The 27,189-nt window shown below is 52.9% G+C and overlaps 1 protein-coding gene across 3 annotated transcripts in view; it reads left to right on the top strand.

Moving 5' to 3' along the window:
• The first annotated feature begins 14,904 nt into the window (after nucleotides 1-14,904).
• CDH22 (cadherin 22) overlaps nucleotides 14,905-27,189 on the top strand; it is a 76,631-nt gene continuing 64,346 nt past the window's right edge. For 2 of the 3 annotated variants that reach the window (XM_058850790.1, XM_058850788.1), the window contains exon 1: nucleotides 14,905-15,035. The gene's annotated coding sequence lies outside the window, so the exon portion shown is untranslated. Of the gene's footprint in view, nucleotides 15,036-15,458; nucleotides 15,573-27,189 lie in introns of those variants that run through there. The other variant, XM_058850789.1, reaches the window with a different exon arrangement.

Raw genomic sequence — 27,189 nt, 5'->3', positions numbered from 1 at the left:
GTTGCCCCTCCTCAAGGTGTCAGTCCAAGGCCCCCAGTGCCTTGGGCATGCAGAGCATTGCATTCCAGCAGCTCAGGCAGGCACCAGGACATCATGGGTGGTGTCCCCAGGAGTGACCTGTAAGCTGTGCAAAGGGTTCTCCACTTGACCTTGGCCTGTCCATTATGTCACAGCAGGAAAGCCTGGAATTCCTAACCTGGAATTCTAACCAGGGTGGGGCATGTAAGGGGGTGTGTGCACAGCCCTGCCAGACCCTCACCTTCTGCAGGCTGCCAGCAAGTGAAGGGGGGTGGAGGAGCATAAGGTGGGTGCCCAGCATCTCTGCTGTCCCTGGGCCAGTCCCTGGAGCAGAGCACTCCAGATACCCCTGCAGCTGGCAGCTGGTGGCACTCAGCACCTCTGGAGCCATTCTTAAGGCTCTGGGCTTGTTTCCATTAAAGGTGTGTGCCTTGGCTCAAGCCCACGTGCTTCCCATGGGTTTTGGCAGGCTGTGCCCATGGGGCTGGCTGCTGACAGTCCTCCTGTGCCAGCAGACAGCAGCTGGACCTGGGGCTGCACTCGGCCACGTCAGGCTGAGCTGACAAGCCTGGTGTGAAACAAGATGAATGGGCTGAAGTTGGTGAAAATTATTCTAATTTATAATCTGCTGCTTTGTGGAGCTCCCCAATTAATTCTTTCTAGATACATAAGTAGGCCACATGTTTTCTTTGCTTCAAATGTAATAAACATTACACTCTGTCCCCTGCTTTTGGTGCTGGTTCCTGTCAGAGCGTTAGTCCCTGTAGCTAATTCCTCACACCTGTCTCCGAGGCTCCTGGGACCTGGGCTGAGCACGGGGCGGAAACGCCAGGCTCCAGGAAACTTGTGGCACGGAGAGATAAATTGCTGATCAAAGGGCTAGTGCATAGTGCCTCTGAATATTTAGCGTAGGCAAGGCAGCCCAGCCCGCTCGGGAGAGGGTTTTGTTCCTGGTGGCGCAGCGAGCAGCCAGGGCGGGATGGGGTGCTGGGATCTGTGCAACCCCAGGCCACAAAGAGCTGGGGACAAAGAGCAGGGCTGCAGTGTCTGTGGGGAGCTGCTCTTCACAGCTCTGCTGGGGGCTGGATGTGCACCGGGGCACCAGCCCTGGGCAGGAACATCAGCCTCTGGCTGGTGCACAAGTGACCCCTGCACCCACCCTCGGGGAAGGGGCTGCTGCTGTTCCTGCCCTCCACGGTGCTGCAGAGAGGGAGCTGAGCACAGCTGTGGCTGTGGAGCCACACCAGGAGCTGCAGCCTTGCTGCCCAGAAATCCTGGAAAGGCCAAGAAGAGGTGGGGAGGTTCCAGCACGTAGGAACCAGTGGTTCCAGGGTGTCCCTGGGATATTCACGGCCCTGAAGTGCCAGGATGCCCGAGGAAAGGCCCATACTGCCTCTGCAGCCAAGGACAGTATAAACCAAGGGTTTGGGCACTGCTGCCCAGGCAGTGCTAGTCCTGCTGTCAGGGGGAAACAGAGGTGATTGGCAGTTCCTTATTCCTTCTGTGCATGTAAAAATAGAACCAATTTTACAATGCCTTGCTGATCCCTGTCACCTCCTTCCCTGCATGCAGGGGATGGAGGCTGATTCCGGATTTGCTGATAACAAGGGTGTAGAGAGATTTGCAGGAGCAAAAGCCAAGTGCTGGGTGTTGGGCTTTATTTTCTGTTTTGTTTGTCATGTGGCTGATCACAGACACTACTCTCTGCCTTGATTTCTGCTTCCTCTCCTGGTACCATCACTGTGGTCTCTTCACCTACCTAACAAGTTAAGCCTATCTCACTGTCCCCAAGTGTGAAAATGGGTTGAAAAGCCCAGGTTTTATCATTGCCATCACATCTATCCTCCACCTAAATCCCAATAACTGCCAGCACTGAGGCAGCAAGCTGTGATGCAGATGCATGCACAAACTTTTGCTGAACTAGAAGTGACCCTGCTGTTTGTCCTGTTGCCAGCAGTTTCCATGGTCCCAGGGAATCTGGAGACTTTTCTTTCCCAAGCCTTCCTCTCCCTTCCACACACAGAAACCATCCTTCATCCTTGCCTACTTTCCCCCAGCCTGCTCAGCATGCTGGCCTTGCTCTGGTGCTGTGTTGTTTCCATGGGTGAAGCAGGGTAAAGCTGCTTGGCTTGCTGAGATGCCTTTGGTGGAGGGTGAAAGAACTGGGGTTGGTGCCTGCTGGTGAAGGGGCCCACTTCCACCTGGTTTGATACAGCGATGGCTTCTTGTTTGCCGTGCAGAAAAGTGGGGGCAGATTACTTGGCACTTTGTTTGCACCATCTGCAGAGGAAAGAGAATTTTAAAAATAAGTTAAGAGTAGTTTAATCATGGATTTCAGCACTCCTGCAACAAGCACTGCCTTGTTCTTTTCTCTCACCTGGCTTTACCCCTCACACCATTGTCTGCTGGCATCCAAGTGCCAGAAAGCAGTTGCCTGGCCTTTAGCTCCTGTCCTGCCTTGGGAGGTTCAGAGCCAGCAACTCCCTGCCCTTCAGTGAGTCTTGGGCCAGGGATGAATTCCTTGAGCTCTGTTAGGGAAGAGGTGCTGGTTTTGCACTCTGAGCCCCAGCACCGGGTTCTGTGCGTGCCATAAGCACTAGGGGCCTGGCCCAGCATCTGCCAAGAGTCTGAGCACACCGAGGGCATGCACCTCCCACCTACCTTCATCGTGGGGATGAGCATTCCCTCTGCACTCCCTGGGGATGTTCCAGCAGGAAAAGCTGTGCTGGGGGCTCTTAGGGGCAGAGATGCCAGCCTGGCCTGGGGGCACGTGGCCCCCTCGTTTCCTGGAGTGCCAGACACAGGCACTTGTGTGCCCCGTGCAGGCCTGCCAGGGAGGGAAGCCAAGCAGCCACGCTTATCAGACTCACACAGACCTTTCCCATCTGGCTGCTCTTCTGAGGAGTGATCCACACTCCCTGCAGGTGCCAGCAGCCCTCACCATCATGGGAGGTGCAGCCAAGGCAGGAGGGGCAGCTGGCCTGCTTGCAGGGTCTCAGGCTGCCTCCTCCCACCCAGGCTGGTGCAGCCCCTGCAGCATCTGCAGCCCCTCTTCTCACCTCAGTTACACAGGTGGGAGCTGACAGGGAGTCCTGAGATTTGAGTCGGCTCAGGAAGCTTGAGCTGTGTTGCAAAAGGCTGGAGACACAAAGCTCAGTCTGGATCTGGGTCTGGGTCTGAGTCCAGAGCACAGAGGATGGAGAGCTGGTGTGCAGTGATGAGAGGATGCACAAAATCCTTGAGACTAAAGCCGCCAGTTCTCTCAACTGCTGTGAGGGCCAGTGCTGAGTCCTCCCCCCAGCCCTGATGAGGTCTGCCAGGGCACTGAGCACACAGGGGTCTCCTGGCAGACGTGGTCTGTGTCAGCACAGCTCTTTGTCCTCCCCACAGCCATTTGTAATGTGCTACTGGCAGCATGTGGAATGAAGGGAGAGCTGCCCACCAGCCTGGATGGAGCTCAGAATGAACACCTTGCCCATGGTGTTGTCAAGCCCTGTGTCTGCAGAGCCACTGAGGCTGAGCCAGGACATTGTCAGCATCCCTGTGTCTCCCAAAGCTGTCCCCCCAACTTTTGGGAAGGGCTGAGCTAAGTGGGTGTCCAGCACCCTGTTATCAGAGCCTCTTGCAGAGGTGTGGGGCTCGGGCTGGAGGTGCTGGGGAGGTTGAGCTGAGCTGCAGCCGTGCCACTGCCTGCAGACACTCCTGCAGGGCACAGGGAAGCAGTGATCCCTCACGTGCCTGCAGCTTGCTCAGTCCCTGGCAGATGGGGAGGGGTGCTGGCTCCTGGGGAGCTGTGCCAGGACACATTTCCAGGCCTGAGATGGGAGTGTTTCTCCCTGATGGATGCAGTTTGTTTCAGAGGTGATGGAGCACTTGCTGCAGGAGCAGACCAAAGCTGGTGGGCAAAGGGGCAGCCAGGCTGGTGAAGTGAAATGTTTGAAATGCTTTTCATTCCAGCTCTCTGCAGCCCATGCCTTGCCAGGGGCTGCTCTTTATTTTCAGTTAACATGGTAACTGCATCAGGACCAAGTAAACAAGCTTTCCAAGCATGCTGCAGGAGCCAAGGCAGCTCTGGGCATCTTGGTCATGTCCCTGGGGACAGTGCTGCTGAGTGTTGCTGATGCTGTGACACAGCTGCTCCCACACCTTGACTTTGGGGATCCTCAACACTTTCTCTTGGGAGACTGAGCCAAGGGTCTGGCTGTGGAGAGGGAAAGAGCATCCCCCAAATGCCTCCTTGGAGAGCAGTGCTCTGCTCTCAGTCTGGGCTGGACACTCCAGCAGGGTTCTGCATGTGTTTCCTGCTCCTTTCTCCTTCCATCTTCACCACAGGCACAGGACAAAGCATCATGAGGAGTTAGAAGAGGTAACAGAGCTGAGCACTCAGAACCACCAAGCCCTGTCTTTCATGGCACCCCACTACTCAGAGAGCTGTGAGTGTCAGACCCTCAGCTTCCCTATCCTGGCCTGGCTTCGGTCCTGAATATATTTCTACATTTTGTGACTCTCTGAGGTTTTTAAATTTAATGGGTTCCTCTTTTTTCTTTCCTCCTACTTATCACCTGAGCTGGATCCTCTCTGAGCTGCTGCCAGCTCCAGGGATTACAAGTGAATAATTTACGTCTGATGGCACGTTTGAAGTTTAAGAAAAGGAAATGGCAAGTGTAGCCTGCTCCTCATCCCTGCCCCAGAGCCATGGTGCAGGCTGCTGCTGTTTCTCCAAAGGCAATTCCAAGGATTCCCTAAGGAGCCATATTCTGTACATGGCATGGCCCTGCTTGGGAATGGCCATCCAGGTCCTGGCAGCCTGGAGCTGGGGGATCCCAGGGCACCTCAGGAGCAAAGGGCCCATTTTCACCCAGCTGCCTGTCCAGGCTTTCTGCTGTGCCACGAGGCAGCTCCCAGGATCACCGTGTGCCATGGGCTGCCCTCCCTGCCTGTGGGAGCCAGCCCGGTGCCAGGAGGGGTTCCCTGCCGAGCCAGGATGTGTCCTGGCAGCCCTGCAGCACACACAGGAGGGCGAGGGGCAATCGTGCCCTGCTGCTGGGCTGGCTGCTGGGGATGCCTCAAGGGTCACCAGGCTGCTGTCTCCAGCTGCTGGTGGAGGAAGGAGACACTGGCTCCCTCAGCACCCACCCACACAGTCTGGGGCAGAGAATCCCTCCCACACCCAGGGGCTGTGCTGCCACTGACGGGCTCTGGGCTGGCCTTTCAAGCTCGTTGCTAATTCTCAGAACTGGGGCCACAGGAAGATACTCTGGGAAATTATTTTTAACTCCCTGCGATTCACTCTTTAGAGCTAAGTCACTTTTATCAGCGCTGGTTCAGCCCCAATGAAGACAATCTTTCCTCATACATAAACTTCTCTCTGCAAGGTGGCTCTGACAAAATTTAAATATGAACTTTAGTGGTTTCCAGGAGCTCTTGGAAGAACTAACAAGCATATCACAGGGTCCAGCATTAAATCCTTCCCTGCTGGGATGCAGTAGAGAACGGAAACTGTCAGGCAGTTTGAGATCCACTTAGCAATTAGCGCAGATGAAAGAAGCACTAACGCGAAAGCCCTGGTCTCTGTGCTGCTGGTGGGAGGAGGAAAGGAACGTGTAAGAGAAACATAACAAAATGCTACTGTGTATCCCACAAAACAATGAATCATTTTAACATTTCCAATCCTTTTCAAGCGAGCAGAAACAGTCGATCAATATGTGACAGAATTAAAGACCTGCAGTAAACCCTTGGAGCTGGGGATCTGTGAGAATTGTGAACATAGACTAATCTGTGAAATCCTGCATATGGCAATAGCACACCAGGAAAGACCAGCATATGTACAAGAGCCAGAAGCTGCAACAGTACAAGTCTGCTGGGCAAGAAGGCTCCTCTGCCCACCCAGAGGAACACCCACTGCAGGGGAGAAATCATCACTGGCAATGGATAAGCTGCAGCTACAGAAAGCAGGAGTATTTCCCAGAAAACTCAGAGTTACAACAAACGTGGCCCTAAGCCATATCCCTGTAAAAGCCTGCGAAAATGTGATTCAGAATGTGTATACATAAAAGCTGCCATAGCCGTGGCTCTGGAGGATTTTGGGCTAGTAAGAGCATCTCATAGCCTTTACACTCTGAAGTGGTGAAAACAGCTGAGAGATGCAATTCCATGAGTGTGCCACAGCTAACTTCAGAAAAATGACAATTCCAAGGTGGGTTAGTAGAACGGTATGCCTGGAAAAAGGAAAGGCAGGCATACAACAGCTAAGCAGGTGACTACTTAGTTATGTAGGGACATGATGGACTGTGTTTGAATCTATCCTAAAATATCTACACCGGATCATTTGAAATGTGGTAGGGAAGACACAAGTACACTGTTTGGAAATACTAGTATTTTTATAAAGTTAGGATCATTCTTTGGGTCCTGGTAATTGAGTGAGCATAGGAGCCCCACAGGGAGCACTTGCACACACAGAATCACACACTTACAACACATCTTTGGCAGGTTCAGGTTCCTGCAGCTGCACTTTGGAAAAGCTGCAGAACCCTGTCATACACTCACAGAAGGCTGCCAGTCACAACAGCAGGACAATAAATGGCACAAGGAAAGTGTAACTTTAAACCCAGTGCAATGGGACTGCCATGGGATGAAGGAAGCCAGGGAACTGTCTGCATGTGCACATATATTGCCAGTTAATTTACCAGTGGTGGTGGCTGAGCAGGATTTGAGTCAGAGGGAATAGGGTATGATGAAATGTAAGCAGAGCTGGGACTGATGCTGCCCCTCCTAGATGTAGGCACTGAATCTTGGGTACAGGAGGGCTTTGCTATCCTCCCCAGACACATTATGGTGGTCTTCCCAGCCCAGACTGCATAACCTTCACAGGGCTGGACTCAGCACTGGTGTGCTCCAGCAGTGCTCACATCACTCTTCTCATCTGGGATGAGAGTCCAAAGACCATCCCAGTAACAGAAATAAACAACTGTTTTCCATCTTACAGCCTCTCCACTGCTTTTTGCAGCTAGACAGTGAATTTCACTGCACCACAGTTCTCCTGTCATTATTACAAGGAAGATTGCCATGGCTTTGTTTGAAAAATGAACCCCATTTTTCTCTGCCCTTGAGTGACCTCGGGGCTACAGAAGAGTGTGTTTAAGAGAGAGTGTGTGTGTGCCTGCATATGTGTGTGGACTAGGGAGAGAAGGACAAAGGGAGGCTGTATCATGGTTCTCCTGCCAGTTAGCCCTGGTCCTAAGATTTCCATCTAGCTGGGATACCTGGATGCAGCCCAGACTTGACAGCACCAACCTCTGCCTTTCCTCATTCTCTTTGACCTGTATTTTTTTATATTGCATATCTAGGGCATAGTTTCAGTTAACCACTCCGTTGCAATGCCTAGGTGGTGAGCTGTGCATCATGTAAGTCTTGGGAGCAAACAACTTGGAATAAGTCCCTGTTGCACTGAAGGGAAGGCACTTTGTGAACACATCCCACAGCAGGGGCAATTCATCTACCTGCCCATTAGCAGAGCCAAGTACTTGTCTGGGCCTGGACCAGTAAAGCAAATCTTGAATGACTGCTACAAATAACTGCCCCAACCACCAATTTTTATAGGCAGAGTGGCAGCATTTCACGCTGGGCACAACAAGCAGTGGAGATGAAAGCTCAAAGCCAAATAGACATCACAGAGCCGGTACAGATGTGATTTATTAAAGAAATGTCTGGATTGCAGAGGAAGCAGAAAGGTGTATCTTGAAAGGAACCTTTAACGCCTATGAGTGAAAAGGAACAAGGGCTGGGAAGCAAGGGAAGCTGCCAGGGGCAAAAGCTAATGGGCCTGGTCCTGGGGTGTGCTGTCAGCAGGGGACGTGTGGCTGGGAGCCAAAGGGTAAGCTGTGCTGCTTCATCTGTAGCCATAAAAGCAAGAGCTGAGTAAAAGGGCTGCCCAAGCCGAGATGAGAGGCAAGAGAGTGCTGCTGGGGAAGGGAATAACCCCAGGCTCCCACAGGGGACTGACATTCTTTACTGTGGTTTGTGTGAAGAAACCAATAACCACACACCCGTGCCAGCAGGGCACGTGGCATTCTGCACCCTCCCAGGGACTCAGCTCCCACCTGGTTGTCCAGATCCAGTGCCTGAGCTGCCAAGGTCTGACCAGACTCCCCATCCATCCCTCCTTTCCCAGTGTGCCAGCACGGCTGCTCCAGGCAGGTTCCAAGCCTTGGGTCCCCCATCACTGCAAACAGGTCTGCCCTGTGCAAGGACAAGTGTCCAGTTCCAGCAGCTGACCAGGCTCTTCCAGCTGGACATGCTCAGGCCAGGCTGAGACACTTGTGGGGGGAGCCTTAGGCCTTTCCTTTCCCGTGCTGTAGCCCCCCAGTGCCTAGCCTGTCCTCCCGTGCCAGCACAAGGCAGGGACAGTGCCAGCACATGCTGTCCCCAGCCCTGGAGCCACTCTGAGCAGCAGAATCTGCTGCATTAGGTCGATTTCAAGAGCCCCTCCAGGTCAGTTAGCAATTACCTGCACCAGATACATGCTTGGAAAGGAGCTTCTGATCTCTTCAATGCACCCGTTTTCCTCTTTCAATTTCAAATTCGCCTCACTAGAAATAGGCACTTCAGCCTCTTTTACAGACCATGGTAAATTAGGATTTCATCCAGTTCTGTTGGTTTTGCTGATATAGGTGTTTTCCTGTGCAGAGGCGATGCCATGGCCAATCTGAGGAGTGTCCAGACCCTTCCTGTTCAGCCACTTCCAGCTGAGCCTGTGGGTGATGTCATGTGCTGAGGGCTCCTGCACAGACCACTGGCCCTTGCATGTGCTGAGCAGCCTCGCCTGGGATGGGCACCCTGGTTCCAAAGCTCCTGTTAGCAATTCAGACTGGTGCCCCATGATGCTGAGACATGGCCAATGAGGAATACCCTCCCATGAAGAGTCAGCTGAAGTGCAGGTTTCCACCTGCATACTCCAGTCTTGTCCTGGAAGGGAAAGACTTGCAGGTGGGAAAGAAGAAAATCCAGGGTTTTTGCAACTGTCCTTATCTTTGTGCTGAAACCTGACTGCCATCCACTTGTCACAAAGACATTTTTCATAGTGACATCCTTCATGCTGAGCTCTTCCAGCATTGCACTGGTCACACTGTGGGAATGCTCCAGCTGGTTCATTCTGCTGCTCAGCTGAGGGAGACACATCTCCTGCCTGTGCCCGAGGACACGCTCCCGAGGGAAGGGAGGCTCACCGCAATCCTGCAGCTGCTGCATCTGCAGCAGTCTCTGGGGCCAGCGTGCAGCCATCCCCTCGTGGTGCCCTCCCAGGCTCAGCTGAGGCACCAGGACCAGCTGGTTGCAGGCAGGCACAGGCTGCTGGGAGGGGTCTGGCAGTTTTCTGCTTGCCTCATCACAGGGCATCCACAGCCCGATGGGGTCGTGCAGCGCCCTCTCCCAAAACCGGGGTTCAGTGCTCAGAGGCAGAAGCAATTTTACATAAAGTTCAATTAAATATTTGCTTTATAATTGCGCAACAAATTATTCATAAAGGCATTGGAATCTAATCACAAGGCTGACACGGTGGAGTCTGCAAATGACACAGTACTTGGAGAGAATAAAGATGGGGGGGAGCTGCCAGGCTGTGGTGACAGGCAACGCCCGAATCTGTGGGGCAGTGGGGAGGTTCCCAGAAAAGGACCCACAGCAGCACAGAAGAACCTCAGCAAGGCAGGGGGGTTTGTCTGACTGAGTAAATAGGGTGGCAGGTGAGAAATGCTTCTGGGCAAGAGTTTGGGGCATTTGGCTCAGGTGTGCTCAGCAAACAGGGCAGTGCTGGGCTGTGTCCCTCCCAGCCATGTTTTGTCGCCTCCATCTGCATGTGGACATGCTCTGTGTTATGGAGCAGTGTGTCCCCAGTTCTGCAGCACTTGTGTGAGCACAGGACTGCTGCCTTCAGCTCATTCCCCTATCTCCAGCAGGAATCATGGTGCTGCACTTCTTAAGGGGTGCAGAACCTCTCCCACAGCCATGGACTATGAAGAAAGTCATGAGGTACAATCTGCCTGTGGGGTCCATCCTAAACCATCCTAAACCACCCCAAACCAGAGCAGCAGCCAGGTAAAGGCAGGAGGCAATCTGGGCATTAACAGGCCACATTGCAGCCCTCCAAAGACAGGCAGTGTGAGGCAAGGATGAGCAGCTGGCAAGAGGCAGCTGAAAAGCACAACGGGAGCAAATGTGACCTCCCAGGGACCCTTTGCAGAGAGTGTGTCAGGGGGATTTGTTCCCATGCATCTTCATGGCATCCTGAGCTGCAGCTGTGAGCAAAGCCCTCTCTGCCAGTCCTGACACCCAGTGTTCAGCTCCTTTCAGGGTAAATTTTGGAGGGCAGCAGACTGAATCCTGCCCCCAAGAAGAGCGAAGCTGTTGGGACTGAGCTGTGTGCATCTCTGTTGCTCTGCTGAGACGAGGTGGGGTGTGGTCAGGGAATGAACCCAGCTCTGCCAGACAGGTGCTGAGCCCAGCAGCCACTGCAGCAGGGATCACTTTGCCTAACAAGTGCCCATCCATCCCAAATTCTGTCCCCTGCTGTCATTCTGGGCAGTGGGCTGCAGGCTGCCCTTGTCCTGCCAGGGAGAAGCCCTGCAGGGCACCCAGCGTTAGGAAAGCTCTGACTGACAGGGAAGCTGGATCCTGGACAGAGCTGGACTGAAGATGGATTGCCTGCCTGCCAAATGTGGACATTAGACAGGGAGTTAGATTAATGGGAGATGGCTCTGCCAACAGAGAGGTGAGTCACAAAGCTTGTCCTGTGCTGAATCTGTTTCTCCAATAGGGAAGGAGTAGGAGGATTTAGCAAGATTAATCTCTCATAGAGTTGTGAGAATAGCCAAGATTCATGGGCTTCTCAGCAACAAATTTCCAAGTAAGCAGACAGCACTTGGGCTTGCTCCATGTGACACAGCACAGATCTGTGCTGGTAACTCTGGAGTTTCCTGCTGCTGGTCACAGGTGAGACTGACCATACTCCTGTGCTCACACATGAGCCCTGCAAAGCACAGGCTGCACAGAAGCACCAAGCAAAGTGGCATGAAAGCATCAATTCCCTGAATTTCCCTGAAGTGGTCTGCAGCTGCTAAACCCAAAACAAACAGTGTTGGACCTTGCACAGAGCACAAGAAGTTAAGAAAGAGCTCCTTTTGGCAGCTGAGAGGAGCTGGTGACACATCAGCTGGGAGAGTTTGCCAGGTCTCTGCCATCTTTGCATGAAGGAAGAGTAGGAGCAGGGTTGGACAGGAGCCAGAGCACCTTTCCTGGTAAGACCAGCATCTCCCTCTGGATATCAGTTTGTGATACAGCACTGACACACCTGGCAGGATCTGTTAGAGGTGGGGAAGGAAGAACAGGACGGTCACAGCTACTTTTTTGGCAGATGATGGGGAGCTCTCAAGCACCCCTGTGTCTACCCCCTCCAGAACTGAAGTCTCCAGGAAGGAGGATGAGGCCAGGAAAATGAAATCTTGATAAATGGGTTTTACATTGTGGTAAATGGGTTTTATGTTGTGTTTTAAGAAGCTGTGGAGAGAAAAAAATCCCAGTACTAGTGAAACAGAGAGTTTTTTGGAAAAGGAAGATTTCCATTCCATGTTGGGAGTCCTGTTTCTTTCTGATATTTCTTCAGTTGTTCATGTCATGGCTCTTCAGTCTGAGCAGTTTTACAAATGTGTTGTGGAGATGAAAGCACCAGGGAAAGCTGCTCAGGATCAAGTTGGAAAAGCTTTTAACTTTCAACTCCTTACAGACAAAGGCACAGAGAGGAAGGGGGGAAGTGCAAAGACAGGGAAAAGGAAGAGGAAGAAGCAAAAAGAGATAAGGAGAATAGATGAGTGAAAGGGACAGAGCAGAGAAGACAAATCACAACAAGAAAAGGAACAAGGCACCAGCAGAAAGAAAGGGAGAGATAGGGAGAGAACAAAGTAAAGGGGCCTAGAGCTCAATGAGATGGGGAGAGTATAACAGAGTAAGGGAACAGTGCTGCAGGTAGAGGAGAGTTAAAAAATACAAAAGAGCTATTTAAACGCTGGGGTAAAGCAGTGATGAGAATAAGAGGAAAAGAGAAGACAGATGAGGACTAAATTCTCACAGAGATAAAGGGAATGGCAGCAAAGTCTAAGGATAACCTGTCCATCCTTCTGTCACTGCAAATACAAGGCATGACATGAAAGTGACATGTCAGCTTCTCAGAGGGGCTGAGACACAGCTGTGGAGGCTGCATTCGGTGTTCATGGGGAGCCACAGGACTGATCATGTCATGGGTGGTCCTTGGTTCTCCTGCTTTGCATCCTCCATCATTCCTTCCCCAGGGCGGCTCCTAGCCACATCACCTGGGCATACTCTGAGGCACCACTGATTCCAGGTGTCATGGAGGGACTGTCATCAAGTGCCTCGTTAGGGTGTTCTCCAGGGCTCGTCTGGGAGCTGGGTGGGACAGCCTGCCTGGCCTTACCAGCACCTGCATGGCAGCAGCAAGAGGGCATGGAATCATGGAGTCACAGAATGGTTTGGGTTGGAAGGGACCTTTAAAGGTCATCTAGTCCAACTCACGTGTGATAAGCAGGGACTTCTTCAACTGGATCAAGCATGGAGCTGCTGTGCCACAGGGGAGGGGGTAATGGTAGGAGATACAAGTCTTCTGTGTCTTCAGAACAAGGGGGTCTTAGCAAAAACGGGCTGGAAAAGGACACCATGACTACAGACAAGTGCTGGGACCATCTCCTCCCAGTATAACACCAGCTTATTGGATGCTGTCAGCCAGGTGGGCTTAACTCCTCCTGCACTGTGTGAGGTGGCCTCTTGGCTGTGCCAGGGAAAGGATCTGGGTGTTCCCAGTGCCAGTGTCATAGTTGGCACAAGAGCCTTGCAGCTGTCCTAGGGCTAGATTGGCATTGAGCACACGGTCTCTGTTTGCAGACTGCGTTAGCAGAGGAGCAGCTGTGCTCCAGGCTCTGCTCCTTTCCCTACAAGAGCATCAGGCTCAAGTGGGATCTACTTTGGCAGCAGTGCTTGCAGCTGGGAGGTCTCTCAGTCTCACACTGGGATTGAGGATATTTCTAGATGCTTCTGTGTCTGAAGGGGCTGATATGGAACATTTCCTAGGATGTCTTCAGGGCCCCCTTGGCCTCTGAGGGTGGGAGTCATGCAGCAGTAGGATGGTGGGAAGCTTTGTGCCAGCCAGTGCAAAGGTGGGAAATAAAGCTGCCAGAGCCTGCTGCTGCATCTGCATCCTGCTCATCTTTTGGTCCTGGAAAGGAAAAGCCACTCCTCCTGGATCCATGCTGTGGTTATAAGCCTCTCTTGCTTTCCACCCACCCCTCCCTCACTTTCAGGGCACCTGCCTATAAAGGAAGCACCGGATCCAGGTAGTTTGAGGATAACCTGCTACTGGGTTACTACTGTTTCAAACTGGCCAAGCAGAGGATTTGTTTGCCTTGTACACAAGGTGCTGTACAACTGGAGCGACACAGCATTCCCTCCTCTGGTGTTCTCTGCTGTTCCTTTCAGGGCCAAGCTCCAAGGCCAAATAACAGAGAATGCTGTGGAAACAGAAGAGCATTTTCTCCAGGTAAAATGTGAGTCTCTGGGCAGTGGAGACTGGAAAATGTCCCACTGGAGTCTGTTTGCCTGAGCTGTGACTAAAATCTGACTTGCAAGAGCAGATTTATCTGTCCCCAAATACAGTATTGCAGCCTCACCAGCCTTGAGCTTTTTCCCTGCTTCCATCTTGCACAGGTCCTGATCATGCCTCAAGTGGTTTGTACACCTCACATCCTGCTGCTGGTGTGTGACCCTACTGCAGGCAACAAGCTGTGTTTCCACTTCTGCCCCTGCACCCTCAAAATGCTGCTGGGCCGGGACAGCACCCACCATGCTTCGAGCAAGACTCTAGAGAAGGCACCAAGGAGCTGAGGTGGATGCTGAGGATGCCAACAGCCATGGCCACTCTACTGCAGAGCAGGAGGGGGTCTGACAGCCCCAGCCTCAGCCCCAGAGATGCCCAGAGTCCCTGACAGAGCTCCTGCCACGATGCCACTGGGCCACCAATGTCTGGCACCATTCAAAGGCAGCAGAAGCGTGGGCTGGAGTCTCTGTCCCTGACCCGTCTGATGCCTTGGCACCCCAGCTCAGTCCTGCGCTCCATGCACTGAGTTCACAGCGCCGGGCACAGGAGGGTTGGCCCTGACCTGGGGGTGGCCAGGCCTGTCCCTGCCCCTGTCCGCGCCCCGCTCCCGCCCCCGGGGCGGCCGGCAAGGCACGGGGACGATGGGGACGATGCGGGCGCCCGGGGCGGGGGCACGGCGGGGTGGGGAGCGGACCCGAGCCGCGGGCAGAGCCTCACCGCCCCGCCGGGGGCCGCGCCAGCCCGCGGGGTTGCGGGGCCGCTGCCCCGAGGCCGGGCGGGTCCCTAGGGCGGGTCCCAAGGGGAGGCCCCGGGGCCAGTCCGGGGCGCGGACCCGGCGCTGCATTCTCAGAGTCTCCAGCAGAGGCTGGGCTGGGCCGGGCAGGGCTGGGCAGGGCTGGGCTGGCGGGGAAGGAGGGGAGACAGGCAGGGAGCGAGGGGAGCGAGGGGGAGGAAGGCGGCTCTCGCCGCACATGCAGCCCCCGCCGCGCTCCCGCCGCCCGCGCCCCGCCTCGCGCCCTGCCCGCCCGGTGCCGGCACCGGCTCCGCTCGCCGCCGCCGCTCGGGGCTCCGCTCTGCTGCCGGGGCTCCGCTCCGCTCCGTGCCCGCCTGCCCGGGCTGCGATCCGCTCCGTGCCCGCCTGCCCGGGCTGCGATCCGCTCCGTGCCCGGCTGCCGAGGCTGAGATCCGCTCCGTGCCCGGCTGCCGGGGCTCCGCTCCGCTCCGTGCCGGGGCGCCGGGGCTGCGCTTCGCTCCGTGCCCGGCTGCGGGGGCTGCGCTCCGCTCCGCGCCGGGGCCGTGGATCCCGCAGGATGCCGCGGGAGGCCGAGCGCCCGGCGCGGGGGGGCCGCCGCGGCCGCCGCCCCAGGTAAGAGCCGGCGGGGGCTCGGGGGCTCGGGGGGCGGCGGGGCGGGCACGGCGGGGGAGCCCAACTTCTCCGTCCCTCGCCGCGCCGCAAACTTTGCCGCCGCTCGGCGGGGCTGCGGCGGGCGCTCCCCGCGGGGGAGCGCGGGCTCGGCCCGGCCCCGGGGTCGCCGCCGCCTCGGGCCGTGCAGCCCCGCGGAGCCCCGCGGTGCCCCGGGGTGCCCCGGTCTCCTGGTGGCGGCGGGCGAAGCCAGAGGTTTGGTGCCTCCGGCGCGGCCCCGCCAGCGGCGCGTCCGAGCACACCCTTCAATTAAAACAGTCCGGTGCTTGAAGAGCTGCGGCTCCTTTTTTAACCGGTGGTATCTTAAAACATTCTCTTCGGGCTCCTTCCGACCCAAGAGCCAGCTCCCCGTTTCTTTCGCTGAGACCGGAGCCTTCGTGCCCGTTCCGTGCCCATTCCGCACGGAATTTGCTCTGGGTGCGTGTGGATGCGTGGCTGCTGTGCCTGAGGAACCGAGCGGGAGCCCTTAGAGCCGGCCGGGTAACATCTCTCTTCACAGAGCCACATTTTTTTCTAACAACAAACTAAAAATAACTGTTCTAAAACTAGCACTTTCCTCATTTAAAATGTGGTTCCCAACTGGCTGTGCACAGGCCTTCTGGGAGCGAGAGCTGCAGCCGCATCTGCTCCCTGGCGTGCCCTGGCCCGGTGCTGCCACGCCGGGTGCCTCTCACCGGGCAGCCGGGGAGCCCACCCTGTGGCTGCTGGGCTCCTGCGGGCACTGGTGGTGAGTCCGGGAATGGAGGGATGCAATTCATGCCTCTTCATTTTTATTAGATTTCTGACAGTTTTAAAATCCTGCACAGTCTGGGGAAATCTGCCCTGTCTTCTCATCTAACCTCATTTTATGCATGAACAAGACCAGTTACAGGGGTGATGGTGTAGACAGCGGCAAGGAGGGGCAGGCTCAGGAGTTCAGAAATAACTTCATAAGACAGTGCAGTGCACCTCAGGGAAGCCTTTGGACCTGAGAGGGCTTGGAAGGATGGGTGGCTCTGCCAGGGCTCTGGTTCTCCAGAGCTTGCTTGCATGGTCTGAGGAAATAAATGGGGGGATGTGCCTCTCTGTCCCTGCTCCTAGGTTGGTACTTGCACTGTTAAAATGCCGTGTGTTGTGACATAGTCTTGCACTGAGGAAATCTCAGCTCATGCCTGTTTCTTTGGGACCTGTTTCTGTCTCTTCAGAGAAGCCAATGCACAGAGCATGGCTGAAGCCTGCAGTCTCTGTACTCACAGATTGCATGCCCAGCTCAGAACCTGGGCTTTGCCAGGTTTTCCCTATGAGGCTGGTGGATGCTCTCCACTTCTTTCAAGAGCACTGGGTAAGGAGTATTTGCAGCAAACAATTATCAGGGCTGGAGATCATTGTCCTGGTACATCAGTTTTCAGATGCTGAAAATAAATTGTTTCTCTGGCTTTGAGTCTGAAACGGTTTCTCTGTGCTGGTGCTGTGTTTGTTTGTGTTCAAGGCCAAAAGGTGGTTGTGCTGCTCATTGATGAATTCTCTGAAATGTTGACAGTACCCTGAGAGTAGCACAGGGTAGAGCCCACTGAAATCTGAATAAGCTGGCCCAGATTCTGTGCTGACTTTTGTCTCTTGTACGTCTCTGCTCCAGTGAGGTGAGGGTCAGATCATGTGAGGTTTGGTCTCTGTATGAAATGCTGGTTGCTGAATAATACAGAGCTGAAATTGGTGGGCTTATGAAAGAAAAAGTATGTGCTGTTTCATAGGTAAAAAATCCAGTTTTGCTCCTGCCAAAAAAAGAAAAAATGCCCTTTGCTTTTTGGTGCATTGACACTTTATAATATAATATGGTTATTTCATACCTATGACAGAGAAGTGGCTACTGGAACAAGGTCAGTTTTAAAACTCTTTTTGAAAAGAAGCTAGGAGGCCTTCAGCAAAAAAAAAAAAAAAAAGGACAAAAAGGTTGTCTTTGGGTTAAAAATAACAGTTAAAATCCTATTCTTCCTCACTCCATACCAAAAAATATGATACTTTCATGATTTAAATGCAATGTCATGTTTGAAAAATTCATAGTTCTTTCTTGTGTGTAAGGATTATGAGAAAAGGGTCACAATTTACTGTTTGCTGTTTATATTGTCTGGTCAGCTTTGGGGGGTTTTTTGCACATTAAAAATAATATTGCACTAGCAAGGCTTTTTTTTGTAGCAATTTTTACTTTTGTGCTCATAGTCACTATCCCATAGCAGTAAAATTTGGCTGCAAATATTATAGAGGAAATGTTTGTTTATTTGAAACCCCTTTTTCAACCCATGGACTTTATTTCATTAGAAGGATTAGATTGTTTGTGAAAGCTTAGAAACAAAACCGGACTTCAGGTGGGATTTAATCTGCTGTTATTCCTTTAAAATACAATTACATATTTTTTTCAAATAATTAGGTTTTATATTTTAAAAGCCCAGATGTTAAAAGTAAAGACAAACAGTTTGAAAAAGAAACGGTGTGGTGACACTTGGGTTCTTCCAACATCCCGTCGTTAAAGAGTATTCATGCATAAGCCATGTATGAATTTGTGTTGTTATCTTTTAACCATGTGGTTATGCAACTGTGTTTGGGTTTACAAGCAATGACACTTCTCTGCAGATAAGTCCATGCCTATCCCGAGGCACAGGCCATTTTGAGTGATCTGCTTTCTTGACAAATGACATGTACAGCTGAGGTGGGTGTGAATCCCAACCAGATTCCTTGCTCAAGGTTGTAGGTGGACATGGTGTACAGCTCCTTGTTGTTCTCGGGATCTCTTTTGTCTCTACCACCGGTTTATCCCATGGTGTTTCTTTGTGGAAGGGGTGCTGGATGGGGAGGGATGTCAGCAGCTTATCCTCAGCCTGTTTGTTGCTCTGGAGTGTCCTGCCCGTGCCCTCAGCACCCGTGTCACCTTGCTCTGAGCAGTGTCACCTTGCTCTCAGGGGTCTGTGTGTGGCTGCCCTGGGCTGCAGGTGAGGGCACAGAGCTCTGTCCTTTGGCTTGGCTACTCCAGCATTCACAGAGCTCATGCCTGCGTGTCCCTGTGAGCTGTGTTACTTGTTTTCTGCTCTACCCCAGCAGAAAAGCCAAGTCTTTGTGGCTGGATTTGGGCAGCAAAATTTGCTGTAGACTTGGAGTATGGACTTGGACTCAGCTGTTCAGCCAGCATGAGCTGGGTGTCCACTACCTGCTCAGCTCTGTGGGACATCTGTCTGTGCAGTTGTGTCCAGTTTCTGGGTTAGTTTCTGCTCTGGAGAGCTGTGGAGGGCTCAGGAATGGGGCTCTCTGCTTCTGCCAGCAGCCACTGCAGAAACCCATCCTCCCAGTTAGTTCACAATTTCTTTTTCATTTAGTCATCACTTTCTATTATTTGCAAAGTCCATAAAAGGAATACAGCACATTACAGTAATTTTCAATTTTATCCTTTGCAACAACTCTGCTTTCAGAGTCTAGTCCAGACTTTACTTTAGCCTGGCTCTGTCTTGCATTTTTCTTTCTTTTTACTGTCCTTTGTGCTGTGGCAGGAAGAAGGGAGTTCTGTTTTATCCTGTTGGGAAATGGTTGTTGGATGGCATTTTTGTACTGGTTCTGCAGGACAATGTCTGGGTGGCAAAAGTGGATCTTTCTTCAGCTGTGTCTGCCTTTTGTTATCCCATAGGGCTGACTGGGATGCCTGCAGAGAGTCTAGATCTAGCTGTGGGGCTTCTTGGTGATGCTGTTCCTCAGATCCTCTTGCAGTGTGGTTGGAATTCTTCTTGCAAATGGATGTCTCAGCTCTTTGACAGCATTAGAGCACCTTCTTTTGAGGGCCTGTGGGACACTGTGGGCATGAGAAAGTGGTAGCTGGCAGCTGGGTGTGGGGCCCATGGCAGCCTCAGAGCTGCCTTAGCTCTTGATGTTTCCTGGTGCATGTGCAGCAGACGGGGACACAGAACTCTGCTGGGAGGTGGGAGCAAAAGGAGGGACTGTTCTCAGCATGTGGTTTGTCTGGGGGTGCCTGTGCCTCAGTGGCTGGGCATGGCTTTTGTCTCCAAACGGGTTTCCAAGTGCTGTCTCAGCTGCTTCCACACTGTGCTGGCCCAGCCTCGGCGGTGGTGAGGGTGCACACCAGTGTCAGCTGGGGTAGCTCTCCCCAGATGTCCTAGAAGGCATCTTTGTGTGAAAGGCGGGGGACAGACCCTGCTAAGCTGAGGCCCCTGCATTTTTCTTCCTGAAAGCAGGTGTACTTGTGCCCTTGGGCACAGGAGAGGCAGCCAGCCCGAAGCTGGTCCATCTGTGCTCCAGCCCTAGGATCAGGTCTGGCTGGACCATTCATTGCTGCTACACCTGCAAGATGAAAACCAAGGTGCTTTTCAGAAAGTGTCTCCTTTCTGCTGGGTGCCCCATCTCAGGATAGCTCACTAAACACAAGGCAAGGTTGCAATACTCATTGCAGGAAGGGCAGCACTTCTGTGTTCCCAGTCCTGCCCTCCTGCTCTTGTCTGGGAGATCTGCACTTGCCTTCTTTCTGCCTGCTGTGCCTTGTTCTGCTGTCCTGCTTTTACTCACTGCCTTGCCCCTCTGGCATTGCCATCCATGGAGGAAAAAAAAAACCAAAAAACAACAGGACTCATTCAGCTTTGACTCCACTCAGTGCTGCACTTTCTGATTTTGGATCTCTTGTGGGAGAGCCATGCCTTAGCTCACACTACTCAGGGCTGAGGCTCTGGGCTAAGTGCCTGTTAACACTGCTTTCACACTGTTGTGGGCAGGGTCTGCTCCCCAGACAAAGCCACCTTGCTTGTCTCACACTGTCACTGCTGTCATGTGTGCTGAATTTGGCCCTGCCTGGCTCATGATGGAAGCTATGACTGTGATGGAGGTGGTGCTGGGCCTGGAGCTTCTCAGAATCACCCACGGATTTGTGGCTGCCCTGTAGGAGCAGAGCTGGGAGCATCCTGACTCTGGCTGGAGCAGTGGTGTGTCAGGGCTGGTCACTGCATGGGCTGAAGTGGTTCTGTGCTTTGGTTATGGCAGTTCTATGAGCTTTGCTGATTGGGAAAACCTTCAGGGAATCGTGAAAGCAGAATTATTTTTCCAATACCCTTTTGCAGACACCCCTGTCCCTCTTTGTCGCTCCTCCCTGCTCCAGCACTTGGGAGAACACCGAGGGGAAGAAGCCATGGGCTCACTCCTCTTTGACACTGCCTTGCTCACTATTGCCTCTTCAGGTGGGGTTTTGTGAATCTCTTCCCAATTTGCTGTGGCCAGTGGCATTAACAGCTGCAGGTGACTTGGAGCTTGAGGCCCTCAACTCACCTGAAGCTGCCGATGGCCAGAAGCTTTCCACAGCCAGTGATGGCATGTGAAGGTAGTCGCCATAGAAACATCTTGGGCAATAAATGGAGCCCTGAAAGCCCTGCCTGCCTTTTGGCAGGAGCCCACATGTGAATGTGGGTACAGGTAGTGGTGTTCACCCTGCAGACCAAGGCTGGGAGTGAGACATTTGGAAACATCAGCTGTAAGGGCAAGCACAGGATCTGAACACTGCTGTGCTAGGCTGGCACTTCCCTGAGGTTTTGATGGCAAAACAGGGTCAGAGCAGGAGGGTGTGACGTGGTCACTGGCCTGGCAGGAGGGAGCTCATTCCCACAGATGAGCTGTCCAGTTCTGTGAAGCAAACAGCCCCTCCTGGGTACTGCAGCCACAGGCTTGGGGCAGCTTCATCCCCAGTGCTGAGCCTGGGGACACGGCACAGCTGCTGCAGGTGACACCCATCTGTCTCTGGACTCCACCTTGAGCACTGCTGCCCTTCCCTGTGCTCTGGCACAGCTGTGTGCAGGCAGACCCAGCCTGGGGAGGGCCCCATACTCACCTGAGAGGTGTTGGAGCTGGGTGCCCTGGGTGTGTGTCCTCTTGGCCCTGGGTCTGCCCCCTCAGTGCCTTTCTGCTGCCCTGGCTGTTTGCTCACAGCCTGCCCAGGGAGCCTGATCATCTTGGTGGGAGCCTGTGGGGCAGGTGGAGCCCTTGGCTCTGAGGCCCCACTCTTGGCCAGAGTCAGCGAGGACAGATAAAGGTTTGGCTGGTCCAGAGAAACCATACTGGTCTGCCCATCCCAGGAGGGAAGAGAGCTGGAAGCTGTGGGCCAGGTCCTTGTTCTGGCAGCCTTCTCCTCTGGAATGGGTGTTCCCTTGTGCCAGACATTAACTTCTGTGTGTGCCTGGGGATGCTGCACTCCCTCTTCCAGTCCTGCTTCCTTGAGTCTCTGTCTGTCACACTGGGATTATCTCCCTCTGCTCCGACTGCAGCTGCTTCTCGGAATCCCAAATCCCCAAAATGCTATTTCTCCAGTAATTCTTGTCATTAAAAGTGGCTCCTAAGCTCTGAGCACCTCCTTCTTTCCTCATCACCCTTTCTAGACAGAATCAGTTTGAGTTGTGCACAATCTAACAGCGAGAAAATCATCTCATTAACCTGAAACAGGACACTGGTTTGTCCCCCACCCCTGCCACTACCAAACTTCAGAGTTACCCTTGGATCTTTCTGTATTTTCACTATTCAGTGGTTTCAGCTGAGTGAAAATGTGCTTTCTTTGCTGTTGTTATGGCCCCAGCTAGGCGTGTGGCTGTTGCTGACAGTGTCGTGCCTGTGTGGGAGAGGGAATTGTTTCCCCGGCCACTGGAGTCTGGAAGGTCGAGGACGGACAGGTGAGGGAGGGGGTTGCTTTGAGAGCTGGATTTCACCAGCTTTCTGAGCTTGGCTGCCTTCCCACTTATGAAATACAGCTAAACCTTTTGATGGCAGGTAGGAATAGCTGAGCATCAGCAGAGTCCTTAAGAAATTACATCCCTGCTTAAACTTTTAAAACTCAGCTGAACACCCATTTGCTACAGCCCTCCCGGGCTGTTTCCCAGCGGCACGGTGTTTTTTTCCAAAACAACTCCCGCTGCGGCAATGCTGTCCCGAGGCAGGGCAGCCCTTCACCGGGCATCCCCAGGAGATGGGAATTGGATGGGAATTGGATGGGAATTGTTGCCGTGCAGCTGCGGCTGTTGCGGGGTGCGAGGCGAGCCGGGGCCGGGGGGCGCAGGGCGGGCGGGGGGCTCCTCCTCGGGCCGGTGCCGGCAGAGGGAGCCATCCTTCCTCCTTTCCTCTGCACAGCCCGCCGTGACAATTAACCAATTAATCGGAAAGGTGCTGTGAGAGGTGAGCTGAGAGCTCGGATCCTCCACAGGGCAATGGCTCTGCTCGTCTCGCTGAGGCTGAGAGGTGTCCGTGTCTTTCCCAAATCCCTCTTTTCTGCTTTGTTGCCCAGGTTCAACTCTCAGGTGAACCCTTGGGTGGGTTTGATCTGGCCCAGCTTCTTGTGGCCATGCAAGACAAGAGCAGCCACTGTGGCAGGTGTGGCAGAGGTTGATGCCAGCGTCCTGGCCGGCTGGCTGTGTGGGCAGGGATGGAGCCCCAGGTGTGCAAAGGACTGGGGTTGCCACTGTCAGTCCCCATGGCCTGGGAGACCAGGGGCTGTGGCTGACTCTGCAGGTGAAGACATGGCCTTGCCTAGCCCAGGAGTTGGCAATGGATTAGTGAAGGCAGATGAGGGCTTTTGAGCTGGAGCTGTGAAGTCCTGCCTAGAGGACTGACTCTTGTGCTGACAGATGATGCTCCTGTCCTCGGTACCACAAAGCGATGGACGTATGGAGTGAATGCAGGCTCCGAGCCTTCCCCAGCTGGAGTAGCCACCACAGGTGAGCATTTATGGAATTTGCTCTGAAAAAGCTGTATTTGTGTAACAGGAGACTCGTGTCTGGCTGGGAAGGATGCTGGAGCCGTCAGTTGAGGCTTTAATTTGTTTTGCACCTAGAGTGCTAATGTATTTTAGTGGATTGGATGGGAAGTGGGGTGGTGCTTGGCTGCTCCAGAACTGGAGATGTGAGCTCACGTCACAGGACTGAGAGGCTCAAAGCATTGTGCAAGGAGAATGGCAGCTTCTCACTCTGCCACAGCTGCTGCTTTCTGGTTAATGCATTTGGAAGGCTTCAGTCTGATTTCCTCTGCTCTGGCTGTGAACATGGCCTGTACTAGTGCTGCCAAGTGTTTTGGGCCTGTTGTGGGATAGCCTTGGTAAGCAGCTAAGCCCCACACAGCCAGTTACTCACTCCCTCATTCCCAAATGGGTCATGGGAAGAGTAAAAGCAAGAAAGCATGTGGGTTGAGATAAAAATGGTTTAACAAATGAAAGTGGAAGAAGAGAGAAAGAAAGCAAGGGATGCAAAGGCAAACACTCACTGCCTTCTGTGCATAGGCTGATGTCCAGGAGTTCCTGAGCTAAGGGTGGCAAACCCCCCAAGATCCCTCTTCTCCCTTTTTATTTCTGAGCACGATGTTAGATGGGACAGGGTAGCTTTGTGGTAGATCTGAGTAATCCACTCCTAAACTCTTGTGCACCCCCAGTCTGTTTAGTGGGGGACATGGTGAGAAGCAGAGAAAGCTTTGACACTGCAAACATCATTTGGCAGTAGCTAAGGTATCAGTGTGTTACCGGTTTTGTTTTGGTCACAAACCTAGAACTCATCACCAAGCAAAGCTAATTAACGCCCTCCCAGCCATACCCAGTCCAGGACAGTTAAACAGTCCTGGACAGTTAAAAGTTAAAACTCTTAGTGCTCATACTGAGGGAGATGCCTTGGCAAAGAGTCCCTGCCAGACCTGGGCAGCAGGAGATGGTATCCACTCTGTCCTGTGGGTCTGATGGCCAAGGCACACTCAGGCTGACCAGGACAGAGGCATGGCACAACCTGGGGTGCTGCCAGGCATGGTGTGTGTTGGGAGAAGCTGGAGAAACAACAGAGTGCTGAAAAGCAAGCCTTGGTAAGCAGGACTGTGTGTCAGTGGTGAGCTGCTCACTCAGCTGGTGTAAATTATCCTCAGTCCTTCAGAGAGCTGGAGCTGGCAGGACAGAGTCTGACCTGTGACTGCTCAGCATCTCCCTTCAGTTCCTGGCCACAGGCTCCAGTCAAGTTTGTTACTTCTAGGGAGGCATTTTCCAAACCTTAGGCTGTCCCAGAAGGAGAAAATCCTTCAGCTGAGCTTATAGCTTACTTATTGCTTATAGTAAGCACTGTCAGGGTTGTGAAAAGCTGCTGTGAAATAGAAACGAGAGGGAGGGACTGTGAAGCACCAGGCTGGAAGGCTTTTTCTTTAAACTTCATCTGAGCTGGGCTTAGGCAGAGGTAGGACACAATGTCTGGTCCTGGTTTCCAGAAGGCAGCACATGCATTTCCCTTGTGAGCGATCAAAGGCTGGGACTGAGACTCCTCTCTGTCTTTTTTATATCTAGTTGATCACTGTGCTATCTGGTGCTTCCCTGTATATATAGTATATATAGAAATAGCATTTTTCTTTTCTTTGTTCTTTTCTACACAATGCTTGGAGTTTTTGATAACTTTTTATGTTTTGTATGTTTTGTGTGTTTTTGTACCAAGATGTGGAAAGGTGTTTCATGGCTGAATACTCCTCCAAGTCCATGGGGGCCCAAGGACTGCCCAGATGCAGTGCTTGTGTCTGGCTGGGTCCTGAACCTCTCAAAGGTTTGTAATCTGCCCTGCTCAGGGCAGCTGTGTCTTGTGTTTCTGTTTTGGAATCACAGTGACTGTGTGTTCAAAGTGTGAGTTTTGGTGTCACGCCACGGTGAGGTGTGATGGGAGCAGTGAGAGGCAGGACATGTACAACTCAGAGGCCCAGGAGGGGCTAGAATGGCTTCTTGGCTGGATTCTGCTTGGCTTTGGATGCCCAAACTCTGCCTGAGGTTGCTGCCAGCCCAGCAGCCTGAGATAGGTGGTGGTTTGGAGAGGAGGACACCTTTTGTCTGCGGTGCAGTCCTGGTTGACACAGTCCAGAGTCCATCTGGAGCAGTGGGGATGTGGAGATCAGTGTGGCGACACACAGGGGGGGCATGTGCAGTTTTTGCAAGTGACTGCATGGCCTGGGCATGGTGGGCCCTGGACTGAGGACTTGGGGCTGTGTGAATGGGTTCAAACGTGACTGCCAGCAGAGGAGCTAGAAAGGAGTGCGAAGGGAGAAGTGAAGCAGCCCAGAAGACAAAGGGAGTGCAACAAGGGTCTGCAGTGCAGTGACAGAACAGAATGCAAAGGATCAACGTGTGTGAGGGTGACAAAGCTGGACAAAACCATACAGGAAAGTGTCTGTGTCCTGCCAGTTCTCCCTCTTTCAAGCTTGGAGGAAGAGTGGGGGGTGCTCAGAGCCAGCGTCTGTCGACTTCTTTGGTTGTGAGGCTCTCACTATGACAGTGGCTGCTGTACTGAATGGAGAGGGCTGGGTCAGGGAGTCCTGCGTGTGCTCTGGGCAATCTCAGGGAGATCCCTTGCTGAAGCAGTGCCAGCCTGGGCTGGGGCAGGAGGACTCACAGCTGCAGATGGCTGCACCCACCGTGCGAGCGTCTGTGTCCCCTCCTGCACGCTCACACTCTCACGTGTTCCGGCACAATCCTGCTTGCTCACGTGTATGTATATCTCCTTCGTTTCATTCTTTCACATGCACTTTGTCCATTTGCTTTTCTGTCCTCCCTGTTGCTACTGTAATCTCTCTCTCTCTCTCTCTCCCTTTGTTGCCTGGGCTGCTTTGCTGCCTCATATTTCACCGTGGCCCTCTTTATTCCTTTTGATAATAGTAACTTTAGAACCTACATACAAGGCCCCAAGGTCTCTGCTTTGTGCAGATACATGAGGAAAGACCCTTCAAAGCCTGCATGCTGGGTTGAGGAGATTCTCACAGTCTCACTATTTCCAGGAGTGTCAGAGGCAAAGGGCTGGATTGTGAAATAAGGCCCGTGCAAAACCTCACGCTGTGTCCTCTGTCCATCCAGGAATGTCAGAAGTGAAGATGCCGGTCTTGTTTGATGGAGTTTTACACCAAAGCCCTGAACCCCAGTGCCTGATGGAGGAGCTGAATGATTAATCTCCCTTTATCAGTTGTGCTGAGCAGAGTGGTTATTCCCAGGGCTTCCAGTCTGTCCCTTCCTCATTGTGCTGTTGGTTTGGTAGTGACATTAAAGTGAAGCTACTTGCAAATTCTGTTCCAGTCTGCTGTGTTCACGTGCTTCGAGCTTTCAGAAATGTTCTCCCTTTCAACTGCAATTTGCACATTTGGCCTCTGCTGAGAGGTGATGCTTCAATGGGATGCTGAAGTCTGGTGGTTGGAAAGCAGTGTTTCTAGTGATGCACTGAGCTTTGCATATGTGATACCCACTATATTTCCTGTGCTTGAAGGCCCTGTGTGGCTGCTGGATGCTGGTTCACAGTCTGCAAATACAGCACTGGGGGGGTGGTGGAGGAGGAATCAAATCTTTTTCTTCACTCACCAAATGGTCAGAGTTTATTGCAGAAGGAAGGCTGGTACTGTATCTGGCTTGCAGAATCATATCCAGAGATCCACTGACATAAGGATGTGTCTCTGCTGTCCTGCTCCATCATGATTCGATTTGAAGATAGCAAAGGGCTCTGAAATCAGGAGACACATTTAACACTTTTTGTCCCTCTTAAAGTCCTCCAAGGAATGTATATCCTGTGTGTAGTGGTCTCTTTCAGCCTTGTTCAGCCACACTCCAGTTTTCTGATGCTTCCACTTCAGCTCTCTCATAGGTGAACTTTCTGCTATTTATGCCCATGTCCCGAATCTCCTTGCTGAAAGCTGGATTTGGGAAAAGAGCAAGCAGTAAAGTCAAAAGCCATCACCTGTTCCTGTGGTTTCCTGCTCTTTGCAGCCCTTTGGGATTATATACAGCAAATGTCTGTTGCAAAGTCTGTCCCTGCAAACAGCAACAGGCTGTTTTGGGATATCTGCTTCCCCCGTGATTCCTCTTTGAGCAACATGACCTGTAGGCAGGGTCATGACTCAAGAACAGTAGAAGGAGATGGGAGTGGGCTGTAGCAGCAGGACCCTCTGTTCTTCTCTCTGCAGTAGAGAGCAGAGGGGCTGTAACACCTGTGCCAGCCTTTTCCTGGCACCGTGGACCACTGTGGAACCTTTTCACCAGCACTTGGATTGGTCACTTGGTTGGAGCTGGCTGTCAACAGGATCATCTCCTTTCTTTGGGCAAAGTGCTTCACAG

Source organism: Poecile atricapillus, chromosome 15 (genome assembly GCF_030490865.1).
Source record: "Poecile atricapillus isolate bPoeAtr1 chromosome 15, bPoeAtr1.hap1, whole genome shotgun sequence".
In the NCBI taxonomy this organism is placed as follows: Eukaryota; Metazoa; Chordata; class Aves; order Passeriformes; family Paridae; genus Poecile; species Poecile atricapillus.
This window is presented reverse-complemented; position numbering and strand designations above follow the sequence as displayed.